General features: G+C 41.1%; 1 long non-coding RNA gene across 3 annotated transcripts in view; it reads left to right on the top strand.

Moving 5' to 3' along the window:
• LOC129048057 (uncharacterized) overlaps window positions 1-23882 on the top strand; it is an 83843-nt gene that overhangs the window by 36370 nt on the left and 23591 nt on the right. The window contains exon 4 of one of the 3 annotated variants that reach the window (XR_010136429.1): window positions 20553-20744. The exons of the other annotated variants lie outside the window; for them this stretch is intronic. This is a non-coding gene — a long non-coding RNA (uncharacterized LOC129048057). The remainder of the gene's footprint in view (window positions 1-20552; window positions 20745-23882) is intronic. 3 annotated transcript variants of the gene reach the window in all.

Raw genomic sequence — 23882 nt, 5'->3', positions numbered from 1 at the left:
CAATTATCTCTCACCAGCTCCCTCTCACAACATGTGGGAATTGTGGGAGCTACAATTCAAGATGAGATTTGGGTGGGGACACACCCAAACTGTATCAATCACTAACCACTGTCACTTGTTTCTCTAAAAGTTAGAGCTGAATTTGTTAATTTATCAAATACCCCATGCACACATCTTAGATATTTGGCCACATTCACTTTTAATCAAGGTGTCTTTTGTATATAGGTTTGATCCTTTCCTCCTTTAAGCTTTAAAGGTTTTAGCCTTAGTCATGAAGCCTAAATCTGTTGTGTTCTCAGTTTACTCTGAGAATAAAAGACAAGTCCATTCAAAATGACTTGCAGCCAGGTGTGATGGTGCACACCTGTAGTCCCAGCTTCTCAGGAGACTAAGGTGGGAGGATCGATTGAACCCAAGAGTTTGAGTCCAGCCTGGGCAACATGGTAAGAGCCTGTCTTTAAAGACTTGAGATCTTATTTGGCTTTTGATGTTTTCTTTTTAATGGTTCTGTTATATATTTGCTGCCTTCACAAGCATAAGGAAACCTAGAAAATTGAGCCGTCTCAGATAAAAGGAACAGGAGTGCTCTTAGAGCTGATGGTCTTGGTTGGAAAGTATTGAGTTTTTGTGGGAAGAGTGGGAAGAGCAACGTTTGTTTGTTTTAATGGTGAATATCAGCTTTAGTCTTCATTGTAATTCCTTTAAAGACAAACTCCCAAAACCATTGCAATTAAATCATTAAAAACTGAGATTGCTTAATAGTGATTCTTGTTACTCCTACAGAGAATTATGATTTATAGCAGGACTACAGTGTGTTAGGAGGTGCCCATGGTTAGTTTGCCAATATACTCTTAGTGAGTCATTTACTTACAGAGTAACCCTCTTTCTTGGCTGTCCTTTGTCTAATAACTATTTTTATATTATCCGAAAAAAAGCAGTAAGAACCATATGCATACCATTGATTTTCCTCCAAGGAGTAACTCTTGAAAAAGTGAATTTAGTGTGTTTCTACCAGGTCTTCAAACAAATGTTTCTAAATATTTAAAACGTAAAAGTCTTATGACTGCTCCCTAAAACTTCTGATACAACTTCTGAGAAGGGGCACACCCTAATTATTTAAAGCACTAGTGTCTTCTGTGTATCCCCAAGAACTAAGAAGATAATGTAAAGCTCTGCTGTTTTGTAGTCTATATTACAAAGTGAGAAAAAAGTAACAGCTTTTAATGTTTACTTTTCAAGCATAAAGATGTATGTTATAATGGATATGCTTTTTCTTTTTTTTAATTTTATTATTATTATACTTTAAGTTTTAGGGTACATGTGCACCATGTGCAGGTTTGTTACATATGTATACATGTGCAATGTTGGTGTGCTGCACCCATTAACTCGTCATTTAGCATTAGGTATATCTCCTAATGCTAGCCCTCCCCCCTCCCCCCACCCCACAACAGTCCCCAGAGTGTGACGTTCCCCTTCCTGTGTCCATGTGTTCTCATTGTTGAATTCCCATCTATGAGTGAGAACATGCGGTGTTTGGTTTTTTGTCCTTGCGATAGTTTGCCGAGAATGATGGTTTCCAGTTTCATCCATGTCCCTACAAAGGACATGAACTCATCATTTTTTGTGGCTGCATAGTATTCCATGGTGTATATGTGCCACATTTTCTTAATCCAGTCTATCGTTGTTGGACATTTGGGTTGGTTCCAAGTCTTTGCTATTGTGAATAGTGCCGCAATAAACATATGTGTGCATGTGTCTTTATAGCAGCATGATTTATAGTCCCTTGGGTATATACCCAGTAATGGGATGGCTGGGTCAAATGGTATTTCTAGTTCTAGATCCCTGAGGAATCACCACACTGTCTTCCAGAATGGTTGAACTAGTTTACAGTCCCACCAACAGTGTAAAAGTGTTCCTATTCCTCCATATCCTCTCCAGCACCTGTTGTTTCCTGACTTTTTAATGATCGCCATTCTAACTGGTGTGAGATGGTATCTCATTGTGGTTTTGATTTGCATTTCTCTGATGGCCAGTGATGATGAGCATTTTTTCATGTGTCTTTTGGCTGCATAAATGTCTTCTTTTGAGAAGTGTCTGTTCATATCCTTCACCCACTTTTTGATGGGGTTGTTTTTTCCTTGTAAATTTTTTTGAGTTCATTGTAGATTCTGGATATTAGCCCTTTGTCAGATGAGTAGGTTGCGAAAGTTTTCTCCCATTTTGTAGGTTGCCTGTTCACTCTGATGGTAGTTTCTTTTGCTGTGCAGAAGCTCTTTAGTTTAATTAGATCCCATTTGTCAATTTTGGCTTTTGTTGCCATTGCTTTTGGTGTTTTAGACATGAAGACCTTGCCCATGTCTATGTCCTGAATGGTATTGCCTAGGTTTTCTTCTAGGGTTTTTATGGTTTTAGGTCTAACATGTAAGTCTTTAATCCATCTTGAATTGATTTTTGTATAAGGTGTAAGGAAGGGATCCAGTTTCAGCTTTCTACATATGGCTAGCCAGTTTTCCCAGCACCATCTATTAAATAGGGAATCCTTTCCCCATTGCTTGTTTTTCTCAGGTTTGTCAAAGATCAGATGGTTGTAGATATGTGGCATTATTTCTGAGGGCTCTGTTCTGTTCCATTGATCTATATCTCTATTTTGGTACCAGTACCATGCTGTTTTGGTTACTGTAGCCTTGTAGTATAGTTTGAAGTCAGGTAGCATGATGCCTCCAGCTTTGTTCTTTTGGCTTAGGATTGACTTGGCAATGCAGGCTCTTTTTTGGTTCCATGTGAACTTTAAAGTAGTTTTTTCCAGTTCTGTGAAGAAAGTCATTGGTAGCTTGATGGGGATGGCATTGAATCTATAAATTACCTTGGGCAGTACGGCCATTTTCATGATATTGATTCTTCCTACCCATGAGCATGGAATATTCTTCCATTTGTTTGTATCCTCTTTTATTTCATTGAGCAGTGGTTTGTAGTTCTCTTTGAAGAGGTCCTTCACATCCCTTGTAAGTTGGATTCCTAAGTATTTTCTTCTCTTTGAAGCAATTGTGAATGGGAGTTCACTCATGATTTGGCTCTCTGTTTGTCTGTTATTGGTGTATAAGAATGCTTGTGATTTTTGCACATTGATTTTGTATCCTGAGACTTTGCTGAAGTTGCTTATCAGCTTAAGGAGATTTTGGGCTGAGACAATGGGGTTTTCTAGATATACAATCATGTCATCTGCAAACAGGGACAATTTGACTTCCTCTTTTCCTAATTGAATACTCTTTATTTCCTTTTGCTGCCTAATTGCCCTGCCCAGCACTTCCAACACTATGTTGAATAGGAGTGGTGAGAGAGGGCATCCCTGTCTTGTGCCACTTTTCAAAGGGAATGCTTCCAGTTTTTGCCCATTCAGTATGCAGAAAAGGCCTCTGACAAAATTCAACAACCCTTCGTGCTAAAAACTCTCAATAAATTAGGTATTGATGGGACGTATCTCAAAATAATAAGGGATATGCTTTTTCAATCCACTCGTTTGTCACCTCTTTCTGGAGTTTCATATATGTACCCCACTGCCTACCCAGGATCTAACCAATTCACCATTTGAGATTTGTGTCTCCAGACTTTTTATTCCTGTTGGATTGACTTTATTTTTTTCTCTTTTTTGTAGCATGAGTATATCACAAGTTATTTGGTAATTCCCCTATTAAAGTTGTTTTTGCCTCTTAATCACCATAAACAATGCTCCAACAAACATTCATTTAGATATGCCTGCAGGTCAGAAAGGATCAGCCTCTCACATAGTACAGGGTTTTATCCAGTCAAAGGTATGTTAGTAGTGTCCGTTTTCACTACACCTTTCAATCACACAGACTCTTCTTAAATTATTATTATTATTTTTAAAAATTTTTGTGGGTACATAGTAGGTGTATATATTTAAGGGGTACTTGAGATGTTTTCATACAGGCATGCAATATGAAATAGGCACATCATGGAGAATGGGGCATCCATCCCCTCAAGCATTTATCCTTTGGGTTACAAACCAATTATTAACACATTTTTCAAGTTATTTTAAAATATACAATTATTACTGATTATAGTCACCTTATTGTGCTATCAAATAGTAGGTCTTATTAATTAATTCTATCTTTTTGAACCCATGAACAATTTTCACCTTCCTCTCAAACCCCACATCCTTCCCAGCCTCTGGTAACCATCCTACTCTATGTCTGTGAGTTCAATTGATTTGATTTTTAGATTCCACAAAAAAGTGAGAATATACTATCACACACTCTTAAGCTTGAGAATTCTGTTCTTGCATCACTCCAGTCAAGGACAAAGCTTACCTATACTCCACATATTCTTCTTGTCTTTTAGAGGTAACCATCTTTAAACAAAATGACAAAAGTGTATTTCTTTAATAAAAAATGTAAAATGATCCTAAGGCTGTATTTTTCAAACTGCAGGTCCAGGCCTATTATTGTCACAAAATCATTTTAGAGAGTCACCTTTAGAGATTTTTTTATTGAAATATGATAGAAAATATTAGAGAGCATCACATATAATAAAAGTAGGATTGTTTCACAAAACTTTGAATTCAGTTACAGATCTATAAACATTTATAAAAATATATGGCAGGGTCATTTCATAAATTATATTTTTTACTATGGGTCACAGTCACTACATAGTCACAGTGAAAAAAATTGAAAAACATACCGTGAAAGATTTCTGAGGAAAGCACTGGAGCCTTGACAATATAACTGGTCATGTGGAATGTATGCAGTGAAGGATTGTGTTCAGTTTTACATTCTTCCACCAGGTGTGTCGGTTCCTCTCCATTGGGGACATGCTTCCTCACCTAATCGTAGAGCACATCTGGTGCTCATGAGGCATGTGGGCAGTGTCTGGGGCCTATCAACCCAGCCTCTCATTTCAAGAACCTCCTAGGTCAATAGCCTAAGCAAAAGCTCTTTCTCTCTCTCTCTCTCTCTCTCTCACACACACACACACACACACACACACACACACACACTCCTTCCAAGTCCCTAGCTGGATATTCCAGTTAGGTCCATGGACTTTTAAAAAGAATTTGAAAGAAAGCATGAGCATTCCAGATGTTTATGACAGAAAGGGATCTCTGTGACTCTCGGATCCAATACACTTACCATATGACCTAGCAATTAAGCTCCTTTGTATTTACCCAAAAAATTGAAAACCTATATCCACACAAAAACCTGCACATGGATGTTTATCGCAGCTTTATTCATGATCGCCAAAATTTGGAAGCAACTGAGATGTCCTTCAATAGATGAACAGATAAACTGTGGTATATCCATGCAATGGAATATGACTCAGCATTAAAAAGAAATGAGGTGTCACACCATGAAAAGACATGGAAGAACCTTAAGTACATATTACTAAGTGAAGAAGTCTTCACTTAAAATCTGAAATCTGAAAAGGCTACATACTGTATGGTTCCAACTATATGACATTCTGGAGAGGGCAAAACTATGGAGACAGTAAAAAGATCCATAGTCAACAACAAAAATCTCAAAAGGCCCAATTCAAAAATGGTCAATGTGTTCAAATAGACAGTCTCCAAAGAAGATACACAGATGGCAATAAGCACATGAAAAGATGCTCAACATCATTACTTATTAGAGAAATGCAAATCAACACCACAATTATACACCATACCACTTAGAATGACTATTATTAAAAAAAAAAAAAAAAAAAAAAAGCAAGTGTTCTGTAGGATGAAAAGAAATTGAAACCCTGGTGCATTGCTGGTGGGAATGTAAAATGGTACAGCCATTTGAAGAAACCAGTTTGGCAATTCCTCTATTAATTACCATAATGATTCAGCAATTTTACTCCTGGGTATATACCCAAAGGAAAACAAAGCAGGGTCTCAGATACTTCCACACCAATGTTCATAGTAGCATTATTGACAATAGTCAAAATGTGGAAACAAAGATGAAATGGATAAAAAAATTGTGGTATATACATACAATGGAATATTATTTGCCATAAAAAGGAACAAAATTCTGACATATGACCGGGCATGGTGGCTCACATCTGTAATCCCAGCACTTTGGGAGGCCAAGGTGGGCGGATCACCTGAGGTCAGGAGTTCGTGACCAGCCTGGCCAACATGACGAAACCCTGTCTCTACTGAAAATACAAAAATTGGCTGGGTGTGGTGGCACGCGCCTATAATCCCAGCTACTCGGGAGGCTGAGGCAGGAGAATCACTTGAACCCAGGAGGCAGAGGTTGCAGTGAGCCGAGATCACACCACTGCACTCCAGCCTGAGCAACAGAGCCAGACTCTGTCTCAAAAAAAAAAAAATTCTGACACGTTCAACGTGGATAAACCTTGAAAACATTACACTAAGTGAAATAAGCCAGACACAAAAGGACAAATATTGTATGATTTCACTTATATGAGATACTTAGAATAGGCAAATTCTCAGAGACAGAAACTGGAATTGAGGTGACCAGGGTCTCAGGGTTTGGGGGAAGGATGAGGGAGTTATTGTTTAGTAGGTACAGAGTTTCTGTTTGGTATGATGAAAAAGTGTTTGAAATAGATAGTGGTGATGGTCACACAACATTGTGAATGTATTTAGTGCCACCAAATTCTACACTTAAAAATGGCTAAAGTGGTATGCTTTGTGTTATATATATTTTTACCATAATTTATTATTATTATTATTATTATTATACTTTAAGTTTTAGGGTACATGTGCACCATGTACAGGTTAGTTACATATGTATACCTGTGCCATGCTGGTGTGCTGCACCCATTAACTCATCATTTAGCATTAGGTATATCTCCTAATGCTATCCCTCCCCCTTCCCCCACCCCCCAACAGTCCCCAGAGTGTGATGTTCCCCTTCCTGTGTCCATGTGTTCTCATTGTTCAATTCCCATCTATGAGAGAGAACATGCGGTGTTTGGTTTTTTGTCCTTGCGATAGTTTACTGAGAATGATTATTTCCGGTTTCATCCATGTCCCTACAAAGGACATGAACTCATCACTTTTTATGGCTGCGTAGTATTCCATGGTGTATATGTGCCACATTTTCTTAATCCAGTCTATCGTTGTTGGACATTTGGGTTGGTTCCAAGTCTTTGCTATTGTGAATAGTGCCGCAATAAACATACATGTGCACCTGTCTTTATAGCAGCATGATTTATAGTCCTTTGGGTATATACCCAGTAATGGGATGGCTGGGTCAAATGGTATTTCTAGTTCTAGATCCTTGAGGAATCTCCACACTGTCTTCCACAATGGTTGAACTAGTTTAGAGTCCCACCAACAGTGTAAAAGTGTTCCTATTTCTCCACATCCTCTCCAGCACCTGTTGTTTCCTGACTTTTTAATGATCGCCATTCTAACTGGTGTGAGATGGTATCTCATTGTGGTTTTGATTTGCATTTCTCTGATGGCCAGTGATGATGAGCATTTTTTCATGTGTCTTTTGGCTGCATAAATGTCTTCTTTTGAGAAGTGTCTGTTCATATCCTTTGCCCACTTTTTGATGGGGTTGTTTGTTTTTTTCTTGTACATTTTTTTGAGTTCATTGTAGATTCTCGATATTAGCCCTTTGTCAGATGGGCTAATAAAATGGGTTGCGAAAATTTTCTCCCATTTTGTAGGTTGCCTGTTCACTCTGATGGTAGTTTCTTTTGCTGTGCAGAAGCTCTTTAGTTTAATTAGATCCCATTTGTCAATTTTGGCTTTTGTTGCCGTTGCTTTTGGTGTTTTAGACATGAAGTCCTTGCCAATGCCTATGTCCTGAATGGTAATGCCTAGGTTTCCTTCTAGGATTTTTATGGTTTTAGGTCTAACGTTTAAGTCTTTAATCCATCTTGAATTAATTTTTGTATGAAGTGTAAGGAAGGGATCCAGTTTCAGCTTTTTACATATGGCTAGCCAGTTTTCCCAGCACCATTTATTAAATAGGGAATCCTTTCCCCATTGCTTGTTTTTGTCAGGTTTGTCAAAGATCAGATAATTGTAGATATGTGGTGTTATTTCTGAGGGCTCTGTTCTGTTCCATTGATCTATCTATATCTCTATTTTGGTACCAGTACCATGCTGTTTTGGTTACTGTAGCCTTGTAGTATAGTTTGAAGTCAGGTAGTGTGATGCCTCCAGCTTTGTTCTTTTGGCTTAGGATTGACTTGGCGATGCAGGCTCTTTTTTGGTTCCATATGAACTTTAAAGTAGTTTTTTCCAATTCTGTGAAGAAAGTCATTGGTAGCTTGATGGGGATGGCATTGAATCTATGAATTACCTTGGGCAGTATGGCCATTTTCACGATATTGATTCTTCCTATCCATGAGCATGGAATGTTCTTCCATTTGTTTGTATCCTCTTTTATTTCATTGAGCAGTGGTTTGTAGTTCTCCTTGAAGAGGTCCTTCACATCCCTTGTAAATTGGATTCCTAAGTATTTTCTTCTCTTTGAAGCAATTGTGAACGGGAGTTCACTCATAATTTGGCTGTTTGTCTGTTATTGGTGTATAAGAATGCTTGTGATTTTTGTACATTGATTTTGTATCCTGAGACTTTGCTGAAGTTGCTTATCAGCTTAAGGAGATTTTGGGCTGAGACAATGGGGTTTTCTAGGTATACAATCATGTCATCTGCAAACAGGGACAATTTGACTTCCTCTTTTCCTAATTGAATACCCTTTATTTCCTTCTCCTGCCTAATTGCCCTGGCCAGAACTTCCAACACTATGTTGAATAGGAGTGGTGAGAGAGGGCATCCCTGTCTTGTGCCGGTTTTCAAAGGGAATGCTTCCAGTTTTTGCCCATTCAGTATGATATTGGCTATGGGTCTGTCATAGATAGCTCTTATTATTTTGAGATACGTCCCATCAATACCTAATTTATTGAGAGTTTTTAGCATCAAGCGCTGTTCAATTTTGTCAAAGGCCTTTTCTGCATCTATTGAGATAATCATGTGGTTTTTGTCTTTGGTTCTGTTTATATGCTGGATTACATTTATTGATTTGCGTATATTGAACCAGCCTTGCATCCCAGGGATGAAGCCCACTTGATCATGGTGGATAAGCTTTTTGATGTGCTGCTGGATTCGGTTTGCCAGTATTTTATTGAGTATTTTTGCATCAATGTTCATCAAGGATATTGGTCTAAAATTCTCTTTCTTGGTTGTGTCTCTGCCCAGCTTTGGTATCAGGATGATGCTGGCCTCATAAAAAGAGTTAGGGAGGATTCCCTCTTTTTCTATTGATTGGAATAGTTTCAGAAGGAATGGTACCGTTTCCTCCTTGTACCTCTGGTAGAATTCGGCTGTGAATCCATCTGGTCCTGGACTTTTTTTGATTGGTAAGCTACTGATTATAGCCACAATTTCAGATCTTGTTATTGGTCTATTCAGAGAGTCAACTTCTTCCTGGTTTAGTCTTGGGAGAGTGTATGTGTCGAGGAATTTATCCATTTCTTCTAGATTTTCTAGTTTATTTTCATAGAGGTGTTTGTAGTATTCTCTGATGGTAGTTTGTATTTCTGTGGGATCGGTGGTGATATCCCCTTTATCGTTTTTTATTGCATCTATTTGATTCTTCTTTCTTTTTTTCTTTATTAGTCTTGCTAGTGGTCTATCAATTTTGTTGATCCTTTCAAAAAACCAGCTCCTGGATTCATTACTTTTTTGAAGGGTTTTTTGTGTCTCTATTTCCTTCAGTTCTGCTCTGATTTTAGTTATTTCTTGTCTTCTGCTAGCTTTTGAATGTGTTTGCTCTTGCTTTTCTAGTTCTTTTAATTGTGATGTTAGGGTGTCAATTTTGGATCTTTCCTGCTTTCTCTTGTGGGTATTTAGTGCTATAAATTTCCCTCTACACACTGCTTTGAATGTGTCCCAGAGATTCTGGCATGTTGTGTCTTTGTTCTCGTTGGTTTCAAAGAACATCTTTATTTCTGCCTTCATTTCGTTATGTACCCAGTGGTCATTCAGGAGCAGGTTGTTCAGTTTCCACCTAGTTGAGCGGTTTTGAATGAGTTTCTTAATCCTGAGTTCTAGTTTGATTGCACTGTGGTCTGAGAGACAGTTTGTTATGATTTCAGTTCTTTTACATTTGCTGAGGAGAGCTTTACTTCCAACTATGTGGTCAATTTTGGAATAGGTGTGGTGTGGTGCTGAAAAAAATGCATATTCTGTTGATTTGGGGTGGAGAGTTCTGTAGATATCTATTAGGTCTGCTTGGTGCAGACCTGAGTTCAATTCCTGGACATCCTTGTTAACTTTCTGTCTCGTTGATATGTCTAATGTTGATAGTGGGGTGTTAAAGCCTCCCATTATTATTGTGTGGGAGTCTAAGTCTCTTTGTAGGTCACTCGGGACTTGCTTTATGAATCTGGGTGCTCCTATATTGGGTGCATATATATTTAGGATAGTTAGCTCTTCTTGTTGAATTGATCCCTTTACCATTATGTAATGGCCTTCTTTGTCTCTTTTGATCTTTGTTGGTTTAAAGTCTGTTTTATCAGAGACTAGGATTGCAACCCCTGCTTTTTTTTGTTTTCCACTTGGTTGGTAGATCTTCCTCCATTCCTTCATTTTGAGCCTATGTGTGTCTCTGCACATGAGATGGGTTTCCTGAATACAGCACACTGATGAGTCTTGACTCTTTATCCAATTTGCCAGTCTGTGTCTTTTAATTGGAGCATTTAGTCCATTTACATTTAAAGTTAATATTATGTGTGAATTTGATCCTGTCATTATGATGTTAGCTGGTTATTTTGCTCGTTAGTTGATGCAGTTTCTTCCTAGTCTCGATGGTCTTTACATTTTGGCATGATTTTGCAGTGGCTGGTACCGGTTGTTCCTTTCCATGTTTAGTGCTTCCTTGAGGAGCTCTTTTAGGGCAGGCCTGGTGGTGACAAAATCTGTCAGCATTTGCTTGTCTGTGAAGGATTTTATTTCTCCTTCACTTATGAAGCTTAGTTTGGCTGGATATGAAATTCTGGGTTGAAAATTCTTTTCTTTAAGAATGTTGAATATTGGCCCCCACTCTCTTCTGGCTTGTAGAGTTTCTGCAGAGAGATCCGCTGTTAGTCTGATGGGCTTCCCTTTGTGGGTAACCCGACCTTTCTCTCTGGCTGCCCTTAACATTTTTTCCTTCATTTCAACTTTGGTGAATCTGACAATTATGTGTCTTGGAGTTGCTCTTCTCGAGGAGTATCTTTGTGGCATTCTCTGTATTTCCTGAATCTGAATGTTGGCCTGCCTTGCTGGATTGGGGAAGTTCTCCTGGATAATATCCTGCAGAGTGTTTTCCAACTTGGTTCCATTCTCCCTATCACTTTCAGGTACACCAATCAGATGCAGATTTGGTCTTTTCACATAGTCCCATATTTCTTGGAGGCTTTGTTCATTTCTTTTTATTCTTTTTTCTCTAAACTTCCCTTCTCATTTCATTTCATTCATTTCATCTTCCATCACTGATACCCTTTCTTCCAGTTGATCGCATCAGCTCCTGAGGCTTCTGCATTCTTCACGTAGTTCTCGAGCCTTGGCTTTCAGCTCCATCTGCTCTTTTAAGCACTTCTCTGTATTGGTTATTCTAGTTATACATTCGTCTAAATTTTTTTCAAAGTTTTCAACTTCTTTGCCTTTGGTTTGAATTTCCTCCTGTAGCTCGGAGTAGTTTGATCATCTGAAGCCTTCTTCTCTCAACTCATCAAAGTCATTCTCCTTCCAGCTTTGTTCCGTTGGTGGTAAGGAACTGCGTTCCTTTGGAGGAGGAGAGGTGCTCTGCTTTTTAGAGTTTCCAGTTTTTCTGCTCTGTTTTTTCCCCATCTTTGTGGTTTTATCTACTTTTGGTCTTTGATGATGGTGATGTACAGATGGGTTTTTGGTGTGGATGTCCTTTCTGTTTGTTAGTTTTCCTTCTAACAGACAGGACCCTCAGCTGCAGGTCTGTTGGAGTTTGCTAGAGGTCCATTCCAGACCCTGTTTGCCTGGGTACCAGCAGCGGTGTCTGCAGAACAGCGGAGTTTCGTGAACTGCGAATGCTGCTGTCTGATCATTCCTCTGGAAGTTTTGTCTCAGAGGAGTAACCAGCCGTGTGAGGTGTCAGTCTGCCCCTACTGGGGGGTGCCCCCCAGTTAGGCTGTTCAGGGGTTGGGGTCAGGGACCCACTTGAGGAGGCAGTCTGCCCGTTCTCAGATCTCCAGCTGCATGCTGGGAGAACCACTGCTCTCTTCAAAGCTGTCAGACAGGGACATTTAAGTCTGCAGAGGTTACTGCTGTCTTTTTGTCTGTGCCCTGCCCCCAGAGGTGGAGCCTACAGAGGCAGGCAGGCCTCCTTGAGCTGTGGTGGGTTCCACCCAGTTCGAGCTTCCCGGCTGCTTTGTTTACCTAAGTGAGCCTGGGCAATGGCGGGTGCCCCTCCCCCAGCCTCGCTGCCACCTTGCAGTTTGATCTCAGACTGCTGTGCTAGCAATCAGTGAGACTCCATGGGCGTAGGACCCTCCGAGCCAGGTGTGGGATATAATCTCCTGGTGTGCTGTTTCCTAAGCCCGTCGGAAAAGTGCAGTATTGGGGTGGGAGTGACCCGATTTTCCAGATGCCGTCTGTCACCCCTTTCCTTGACCAGGAAAGGGAACTCCCTGACCCGTTGCACTTCCCGAGTGAGGCAATGCCTCGCCCTGCTTTGGCTCGTGCACGGCGCACTGCACCCACTGTCCTGTGCCCACTGTCTGGCACTCCCTAGTGAGATGAACCCGGTACCTCAGATGGAAATGCAGAAATCACCCATCTTCTGCGTCGCTCACGCTGGGAGCTGTAGACCAGAGCTGTTCCTATTTGGCCATCTTGGCTTCTCCCTCCATAATTTTTTTTAATGATCAGTGATTACCAGGGATTTGGGGGAAGGGAGAGAGGGACTGAATAGGTAGAGCACAGGAGATTTCTTTTATATAGTTTAAGTTCTGGGGTACATGTGCAGAATGTGCAGTTTTGTTACATAGGTATACATGTGCTACAGTGGTTTGCTGCACCCATCAACCCGTCACCTACATTAGGTATTTCTCCTAATGCTATCCCTCCCCTAACTCCCCCTCCCCAACAGACCCTGATGTGCGGTGTTCCCCTTCCTGGAGCACAGGGGGTTTTTAGGCCAGTGAAATTATTCAGTATGATACTGTAATGGTTGATACATGTCATCATACATTGGTCAAAACCCACAGCATGTATAACACAAAAAGTGAACCCTAATGTAAATGACAGGCTTTAGTTAATAATAATGTTATCAATATTGTCTCCTCAATTCTAACAAATGTATTACAGTAATGCAATATGTTAATAATAAGGGAAAGTGTGTATGTGGGCCAGTGGCAGGAGGGGAATATATAGGAACTCTCCATACTCCACTCAATTTTTCTGCAAACCTAAAACTGCTCTAAAGAATAAATTTTTTAGGGTTCTGGTTCCAAGATGGCCGAATAGGAACAGCTCCAGTCTATAGCTCCCAGCGTGAGTGACACAGAAGACGGATGATTTCTGCATTTCCAACTGAGGTACCAGGTTCATCTCACTAGGGCTTGTCGGACAGTGGGTGCAGCCCACGGAGTGTGAGTTGAAGCAGGGTGGGGCTTTGTCTCACCCGGGAAGCACAAGGGGTCGGGGAATTCCCTTTCCTAGCCAAGGGAGGCCGTGACAGACAGTAGCCGGAAAATCAGGACACTCTCACCCTAGTAACTGTGCTTTTCCAATGGTCTTAGCAAACGGCACACCAGGAGACTATATCCCACACCTGGCTCAGAGGGTCCCACGCCCATGGAGCCTCACTCACTGCTAGAACAGCAGTCTGAGATTGAACTGCAAGGCGGCAGCAAGGCTGGGGGAGGGGCGTCCACCATTGCTGAGGCTTGAGTAGGTAAACAAAGCGGCTAGAAAGCTCGAACTGGGTGGAGCCCACCACAGCTCAAGGAGGCCTGCCTGCCTCTGTAGGCTCCACCTCTGGGGGCAGGGCACAGACAAACAAAAAGACAGCAGTAACCTCTGCAGACTTAAATGTCCCTATCTGACAGCTTTGAAGAGAGCAGTAGTTCTCCCAGCGCGCAGCTGGAGATCTGAGAACGGGCAGACTGCCTCCTCAAGTGGGTCCCTGACCCCCGAGTAGCCTAACTGGGAGACACCTCCCAGTAGGGGCCGACTGACACCTCATACAGCCAGGTGCCCTCTGAGACAAAGCTTCCAGAGGAAGGATCAGGCAGTCTGGAAGGATCAGGCAGTAACAGCTGCCATTCTGCAATATTTGCTGTTCTGCAGCCTCCGTTGGTGATACCCAGGCAAACAGGGTCTGGAGTGGACCTCCAGCAAACTCCAACAGACCTGCAGCTGAGGGTTCTGACTGTTAGAAGGAAAACTAACAAACAGAAAGAACATTCACAACAAAACCCCATCTGTAGGTCACCATCATCAAAGACCAAAAGAAGATAAAACCACAAAGATGGGGAGAAACCTGAGCAGAACAGCTGAAAATTCTAAAAATCAGAGCACCCCTTCTCCTCCAAAGGAATGCAGCTCCTCACCAGCAACGGAACAAAGCTGGACGGAGAATGACTTTGATGAGTTGAGAGAAGAAGGCTTCAGATGATAGGTAATAAGAAACTTCTCCGAGCTAAAGGAAGATGTTCAAACCCATCACAAAGAAGCTAAAAACCTTGAAAAAAGATTAGATGAATGACTAACTAGAATAAACAGCATAGAGAAGACCTTAAATGACCTGATGGAGCTGAAAACCATGGCACGGGAACTACGTGACATGTGCACAAGCTTCAGTAGCTGATTCGATCAACGGGAAGAAAGGGTATCGGTGATTGAAGATCAAATGAATGAAATGAAGCGAGAAGTTTAGAGAAAAAAGAGTAAAAAGAAACAAACAAAGCCTTCAAGAAATATGGGACTGTGTGAAAAGACCAAATCTACATCTGACTGGTGTACCTGAAAGAGACGGAGAGAATGGAACCAAGTTGGAAAACACTCTGCAGGATATTATCCAGGAGAACTTCCCCAATCCAGCAAGGCAGGCCAACATTCAGATTCAGGAAATACAGAGAACGCCACAAAGATACTCCTCGAGAAGAGCAACTCCAAAACACATAATTGTCAGATTCACCAAAGTTGAAATGAAGGAAAAAATGTTAAGGGCAGCCAGAGAGAAAGGTCGGGTTACCCACAAAGGGAAGCCCATCAGACTAACTAACAGTGAATCTCTCGGCAGAAACTCTACAAGCCAGAAGAGAGTGGGGGCCAATATTCAACATTCTTAAAGAAAAGAATTTTCAACCCAGAATTTCATATCCAGCCAAACTAAGCTTCATAAGTGAAGGAGAAATAAAATCCTTTACAGACAAGCAAATGCTGACAGATTTTGTCACCACCAGGCCTGCCCTAAAAGAGCTCCTCAAGGAAGCACTAAACATGGAAAGGAACAACCGGTACCAGCCACTGCAAAATCGTGCCAAAATGTAAAGACCATCGAGACTAGGAAGAAACTGCATCAACTAACGAGCAAAATAACCAGCTAACATCATAATGACAGGATCAAATTCACACATAACAATATTAACCTTAAATGTAAATGGACTAAATGCTCCAATTAAAAGACACAGACTGGCAAATTGGATAAAGAGTCAAGACCCATCAGTGTGCTGTATTCAGGAAACCCATCTCACATGCAGAGACACACATAGGCTCAAAATGAAGGAATGGAGGAAGATCTACCAACCAAGTGGAAAACAAAAAAAAGCAGGGGTTGCAATCCTAGTCTCTGATAAAACAGACTTTAAACCAACAAAGATCAAAAGAGACAAAGAAGGCCATTACATAATGGTAAAGGGATCAGTTCAACAAGAAGAGCTAACTATCGTAAATATATATACACCCAATACAGGAGCACCCAGATTCATAAAGCAAGTCCTTAGAGACCTACAAAGAGACTTAGACTCCCACACAATAATAATGGGAGGCTTTAACACCCCACTATCAACATTAGACATATCAACGAGACAGAAAGTTAACAAGGATGTCCAGAAATTGAACTCAGGTCTGCACCAAGCAGACCTAATAGATATCTACAGAACTCTCCACCCCAAATCAACAGAATATACATTATTCTCAGCACCACATTGCACTTATTCCAAAATTGACCACATAGTTGGAAGTAAAGCGCACTCCTCAGCAAATGTAAAAAAACAGAAATTATAACAAATTGTCTCTCAGACCACAGTGCAATCAAACTAGAACTTAGGATTAAGAAACTCACTCAAAACCACTCAACTACATGGAAACTGAACAACCTGCTCCTGAATAACTACTGGGTACATAATGAAATGAAGGCAGAAATAAAGATGTTCTTTGAAACCAATGAGAACAAAGACCCAACATACCAGAATCTCTGGGACACATTTAAAGCAATGTGTAGAAGGAAATTTATAGCACTAAATGCCCACTAGAGAAAGCAGGAAAGATCTAAAACTGACACCCTAACATCACAATTAAAAGAACTAGAAAAGCAAGGGTATACATATTCAAAAGCTAGCAGAAGGCAAGAAATAACTAAGATCAGAGCAGAACTGAAGGAGATAGAGACAAAAAACCCTTCAAAAAAATCAATGAATCCAGGAGCTGGTTTTTTGAAAAGATCAACAAAATTGATAGACCGCTAGCAAGACTAATAAAGAAAAAAAGAGAAAAGAATCAAATAGACACAATAAAAAATGATAAAGGGGATGTCACCACCGATCCTACAGAAATACAAACTACCATCAGAGAATACTAAAAACACCTCTACGCAAATAAACTAGAAAATCTAGAAGAAATGGATAAATTCCTGGACACATACACCCTCCCAAGACTAAACCAGGAAGAAGTTGAATCCCTGAATAGACCAATAACAGGCTCTGAAATTGAGGCAATAATTAATAGCCTACCAACCAAAAAAAGTCCAGGACCAGACGGATTCACAGCCAAATTCTACCAGAGGTACAAAGAGGAGCTGGTACCATTCCTTCTGAAACTATTCCCATCAATAGAAAAAGAGGGAATCCTCCCTAACTCATTTGATGAGGCCAGCATCATCCTGATACGAAAGCCTGGCAGAGACACAACAAAAAAAGAGAATTTTAGACCAATATCCCTGATGAACATTGATGCAAAAATCCTCAATAAAATACTGGCAAACCAAATCCAGCAGCACATCAAAAAGCTTATCCACCACGATCAAATGGGTTTCATCCCTGGGATGCAAGGCTGGTGCAACATACGCAAATCAATAAACATAATCCTCATATAAACAGAACTAAAGACAAAAACCACATGATTATCTCAATAGATGCAGAAAAGGCCTTCAACAAAATTGAACAGCGCTTCATGCTAAAAACTGTCAATAAATTAGGTATTGATGGGACGTATCTCAAAATAATAAGAGCTATTTATAACAAACCCACAGCCAATATCATAATGAATGGGCAAAAACTGGAAGCATTCCCTTTGAAAACTGGCACAAGACAGGGATGCCCTCTCTCACCACTCCTATTCAACATAGTGTTGGAAGTTCTGGCCAGGGCAATCAGGCAGGAGAAAGAAATAAAGGGTATTCAATTAGGAAAAGAGGAAGTCAAATTGTCCCTATTTGCAGATGACATGATTGTATATTTAGGAAACCCCATTGTCTCAGCCCAAAATCTCCTTAAGCTGATGAGCAACTTCAGCAAAGTCTCAGGATACAAAATCAATATGCAAAAATCACAAGCATTCCTGTACACCAATAACAGAAAAACAGAGAGCCAAATCATGAGTGAACTCCCGTTCACAATTGCTTCAAAGAGAAGAAAATACCTAGGAATCTAACTTACAAGGGACGTGAAGGACCTCTTCAAGGAGAGCTACAAACTACTGCTCAACGAAATAAAAGAGGACACAAACAAATGGAAGAACATTCCATGCTCATGGATAGGAAGAATCAATATCGTGAAAATGGCCATACTGCCCAAGGTAATTTATAGATTCAATGCCATCCCCATCAAGCTACCAATGACTTTCTTCACAGAACTGGAAAAAACTACTTTAAAGTTCATATGGAAGCAAAAAAGAGCCCACATTGCCAAGACAATCCTAAGCCAAAAGAACAAAGCTGGAGGCATCACACTACCTGACTTCAAACTATACTACAAGGCTACAGTAACCAAAACAGCATGATACTGGTACCAAAATAGAGATATAGATCAATGGAACAAAACAGAGCCCTCAGAAATAATACCACACATCTACAACCATCTGATCTTTGACAAACCTGACAAAAACAAGCAATGGGGAAAGGATTCCCTATTTAATAAATGGTGCTGGGAAAACTGGCTAGCCATATGTAGAAAGCTGAAACTGGATCCCTTCCTTACACCTTATACAAAAATTAATTCAAGATGGATTAAAGACTTAAATGTTAGACCTAAAACCATAAAAACCCTAGAAGAAAACCTAGGCAATACCATTCAGGACATAGGCATGGGCAAGGTGTTCATGACTAAAACACCAAAAGCAATAGCAACAAAAGCCAAAATTGACAAATGGGATCTAATTAAACTAAAGACCTTTTGCACAGCAAAAGAAACTACCATCAAAGTGAACAGGCAGCCTACAGAATGGGAGAAAATTTTTACAGTCTACCCATCTGACAAAGGGCTGATATCCAGAATCTACAAAGAACTTAAACAAATTTACAAGAAAAAATCAAACAACCCCATCAAAAAGTGGGTGAAGGATATGAACAGACACTTCTCAAAAGAAGACATTTATGCAGCCAACAGACACATGAAAAAAAATGCTCATCATCACTGGCCATCAGAGAAATGCAAATCAAAACCACAATGAGATACCATCTCACACCAGTTAGAATGGCGATCATTAAAAAGTCAGGAAACAACAGGTGCTGGAGAGGATGTGGAGGAATAGGAACACTTTTACACTGTTGGTGGGACTCTAAACTAGTTCAACCATTGTGGAAGACAGTGTGGCGATTCCTCAAGGATCTAGCACTAGAAATACCATTTGACCCAGCCATCCCATTACTGGGTATATACCCAAAGGATTATAAATCATGCTGCTATAAAGACATGTGCACACATATGTTTATTGAGGCACTATTCACAATAGCAAAGACTTGGAACCAACCCAAATGTCCATCAGTGATAGACTGGATTAAGAAAATGTGGCACATATACACCGTGGAATACTATGCAGCAATAAAAAAGGGCGAGTTCATGTTCTTTGTTTGGACATGGATGAAGCTGTAAACCATCCTTCTGAGCAAACTATCACAAGGACAGAAAACCAAACACCGCATATTCTCACTCATAGATGGAAATTGAACAATGAAAACACTTGGACACAGGGTGGGGAACATCACACACCAGGGCCTGTGATGGAGTTGGGGGAGTGGGGAAGGATAGCATTAGGAGATATACCTAATATATCTAATGTAAATGATGAGTTAATGGGTGCAGCACACCAACAGGGCACATGTATACATATGTAACAAACCTGCACGTTGTGCACATGTACCCTAGAACTTAAAGTATTTAAAAAAAGAATAATTTTTTAAAAATAAGACCACAGTATGAGTATTTTTATAACAGCTTTCTTGACTACTGTGTTCATACATTATTAATGTCTTTCCAGGGATTCAGCCTGGACAGGCAAGGACAAATACAGGGTGATGATAGGAAGGTTAACTAAAGGATAATGAGGCTGCTGGAAGAGGATGAGACTTAGAGCATGTGGAAATTTAGGGGCAGAGGATGTTTTCTAGTCCCTCTAGACTTTTACCCCAAGCTGCACAGAGGAGAGGGACTAGAATTTGAGTGGATGAGTGGAGATAACTGAGTCTTTGTGTCTGAGGATCTCCAACAAGATGGAATTTTGAGCAGAACAAGGAGTTTCTGCTCCTGCTCAGGGACTCCCAGTCCCTGGAGGGTGGCAAGAGGGTGGCATGACGGGACTGAACAAAACAAGGTGATGCTTCCACATTCACTTCTGCTCTCAGCATAGTCTATGACTTCCCTGCTAGGGGTGAGCAGGTACAAAAGTCAAGCAATCATGGTGGCCAGTTGCCTGAAATTACCATAATCAAAATCTGCTGGGACATGTAGGAGCCTGTGGGGGACCAGGGGAAGGACCTGCTCCACCCACCCTAAACCAAGATGTGTGTACATTCACCCCGGATTCCCACTTCATGCTGCTGTGACCCTTCTGAGTCACTTTCTTTCACTCTGTGTCTTCCTCCTACATGGCTTTCTGCCCAACTCCACTAGGCAGGCAGGATGTGCTCAACATAAAACCTCCTTTGATCTTTAGGGATGCTTTAGGCAAATACCTGTTAAGTGTTGGCTCAGTAGGCCTAGACCTTGTGCCTTCATAGCCTGGAGGCCATCTAGGACTGGGCCCCCATCCCTTAGGCACAGAACCATCATTCAGAGGACAGACACATCCATGCTTCTTCCTATCTGGGCTTTCTGCATCTTTTCAGAAGGACACATTATGCTTAACGCTGGGGTCCTGTCCGAGGAAGAAAGTCCTGCCACCTCCTTCTTCTGATGATGGGATGATGGATAATCCTGGATCTCCTTAGGAACCACGGGCATCCCAACTGTCTCTCACAACATGTCATAAAGAAGTCATTTCACTTCTTGCCCTTTCTTCAGCTCTTGGCTCCTCTGCGGTAAGTTGGAAGCAGAATGCAAAGGTGCCACCCTCTGAGGAATATCAGGTGGCCAAAGCAGAGGTCCCTCCCATCTGCTCAGGGCAGCCTCTGTCTTCCTGCTTCCCAGTCCACTTCTCCCACCCAGATAGCCTCCCTGGTCCCTTTCCTCACTAAGCACTAGGAAGCCACCCCTGCCCTGTTTCTCCATCTCCAGCCCCATGCTCTTGCTCAGGCTCCATGCATTTAGAGCTTTCTCTGTGATCTCTCCTGCTAGTACAGTCTTCCAAGAGCACCGGCTGCACAGATAATCAGCAGCAGGCTTTGACCACCTTTCCCTGCCTAGCTACACTCTCACACTGCCACTAACTGCTTGGGCCCTAATAGTAACTTTCAGAATCTCTCTCCACACCCAGCTCTCTGGCTTTGGTTCTCCATACCGTTCCCCCTACCCATACCCATGGTCCCTTCCTAGCTCCTCACTCGTCCCTCTGGGTCTGTGCCCACACTCCCTTATATGTGGAGGAATTCTTTCTTCTTCTAATCCATTATCTCCTCCATCATTAACTCAACTCTACTTCTCCCTACCACCAGAAAAATGTCTGCTTTTAGTAAAATCCAGCTCCTTGACTTGGGTACTTGCCCCCAACTTCTTCACTTCCACACCACAACGTTCCAGAAATTCTCCCCTTGCTGTCTTGCTCATCCCTCTTGACTGGATCTTTTCTATCACCATCCAACCATTCAATAGACTAAATCTCCTGTCTTAAAAAAAAAAAACTTCTGGATCCCACTCTCCCCTCCTGCACCTCTATGAAACAAAAGTCCTTGAAAGAGTTGATTACACTTGCTGTCACCAACTGCTCTTCTTCCATTATCTCTTGAATCCACTCCAGTCACTTCGGTTCCTCCACCTGAGGCTATTCTTCTCAGGGTCATTAGTGATCTTTATATTGCTAAATCTAATGGTCAACTACAAGTCCTCATCTTAATTGACTGATTGGCAACTTATCATTCCATTGGTCACCTTCTCCTTAAAACACTTTCCTTTCTTGGCTTCCAGTATGACAGTCTTCTAGCTTTCCTCCTGTCTTGCTGGCTGCTGTGTCTCAGTCTTCTCTGCCTACTGGTTCTTCCTCCTCTTCTCAATCTTTTAACATTAAAGAGTCCCAGAGACCAGTCCTTAGATCTCTTTCTTTTACACTCACTCCCTTCATGGTCATATCTAGTCTCATGGTTTTATATCTATCTATCTATCTAGCTAGCTATCTAATCTATCTATCTATCTATCTATCTATCTATCTATCTATCTATCTATCTATCTATCTATCTCTAGCTGTCTATCTGCCTGGAGTCTGGGCTGTTGCCTGAACGCCAGGCTCAAATGCCCAAATTGTCTAAACAACATACATTATCTAAGCAACATATATATCTCAAACAATACAAATGTGAACTCCTGACTCCCCTTCTCCCACCACCATCACCCAGTAACACCAAACCTACTCCAATGTCAGTATTTCCCACATCAATTAATGGCAACTTCATCCTGCCAGTTGTTCAGGGCAAAAACTTTGCTGCCATCCTTGACATTTTTTTCTCTAATTGTCCACATCCAATCTATCAGTAAATCCTATTGTCTCTACCTTCAAAATGAACCCAGCATCTAAATGCCTGTAATCTCCTCTGCTGCTATAATTACCGGAGGAACCTTACAACTAATCTCCCTGCTTCTACTCAAATCTATACCCTCAATGCTCTTATTTTTAGCGCTATGACCTAAGTGATCCTTTAAGACATAAGTCAGATCTAAGCAGAACCCCTAATAGCTCCCCAATTTACTCAAAGTAAGAGCCAGCTTCCTTGCTGGCTTTCTACCAGGCCTTATACCATGTGGCCCCTTACCACTGGAGTCATCCTCTACCATTTTCTCCCTTTATTCCTTTATTACTCTGCTTTAGGTTCACTGGCTTCCTTGTTCCTTCTGACAGGCTGGGCATCCTCCAACCTCCAGGCATCTGCATTAGCTATAATTTCTGACTGGAATGCTCGTCCTCATTTACCGACGTGGTTTACTCTCTTATCACCCTCAAGTCCTTGCTGAAATTTTAATTTCCTAGTGAGACCTTCCCTGAGCTCCTTATTTAAAACTGTACCCCGTTTGAAGTCTTCTCTAATCCCATTACCCTGATTTTTTTGCATATATCTGGTCACCTTCTATATACCATGTTTTTTATTTATACTTCTTTTCTCTTCCTCCCAGGCATGCTCCCAACATAAGCTCCTTGAGAGAGCAGATTTTTTTTTCCTCTTATGTTCACTGCTGTATTCCCAGTGCCTATAGAAGTGCCTGGCATATAATAGGTGCTCAATATTTATTGAAGGAATGAAGAATGGGTGAATGAATGCCATTCATTCTCCAGCTTGGCAACCTCATTCTGATCCCTTAAACATTTTACTGTGGTTTTTTTTTTTTTTTAATTATTATACAGGAGTTTCTCCAGTGAGTCACTATTCTCTGACACGGCATGCTGTTGTTTGATGCCATGCCTCTGTTCATGTTGTACTCTCAGCCTGGGGAAGCCTCTCTACTCCCTACCTCCTTCCCAACTAATGCCTGCTCATCCTTTAGAACTCAACCTACGTATCATCACTTCTAGGAAACTTTCCATGAACATTCCCCAAAACTAGATTAAGTGCCCTCCTATGTACTTTCATCTTATTGCTTCTAATGACTTTTTATATGACTGTCTATCCCAGAGTTAGTGAGCTTTTTGAGACAAGGCTTGTGTATTGTTCACTGTTATCTCTGTAGTGCCTGGCATAGTGCCTGACACATAGCAAGTACTTGAATATTTGAATTGTCGAATGCAAGACTCAGCCCAAAGTTGTTTTTATTGTGACCCTTTTAGGGATCTCTTCATCAACTAGTCTTCATTCTAGGCAGCATTCTTTCCATGCAAATGAAAGGCAATGGAGGTTGGAACAAGCAACAGGACTAGAGCGGGCTCTCAGATAGGTTACCCTTAAAGATCTCAATAACAACAGGGAAAAGACAGGGAGATTCTATCATCTGGTTTTGACATCTGTCATATTAGCTGTGTGCTTTTGATAAACATTCCTAAAGGAAGGAGCACCATGGCACTCTAAAGGACCTTCCCT

Source organism: Pongo abelii, chromosome 13 (genome assembly GCF_028885655.2).
Source record: "Pongo abelii isolate AG06213 chromosome 13, NHGRI_mPonAbe1-v2.0_pri, whole genome shotgun sequence".
NCBI lineage: Eukaryota > Metazoa > Chordata > Mammalia > Primates > Hominidae > Pongo > Pongo abelii.
Note: the sequence above shows the minus strand (reverse complement) of the source record. Positions and strands in the feature narration are given on the sequence as shown.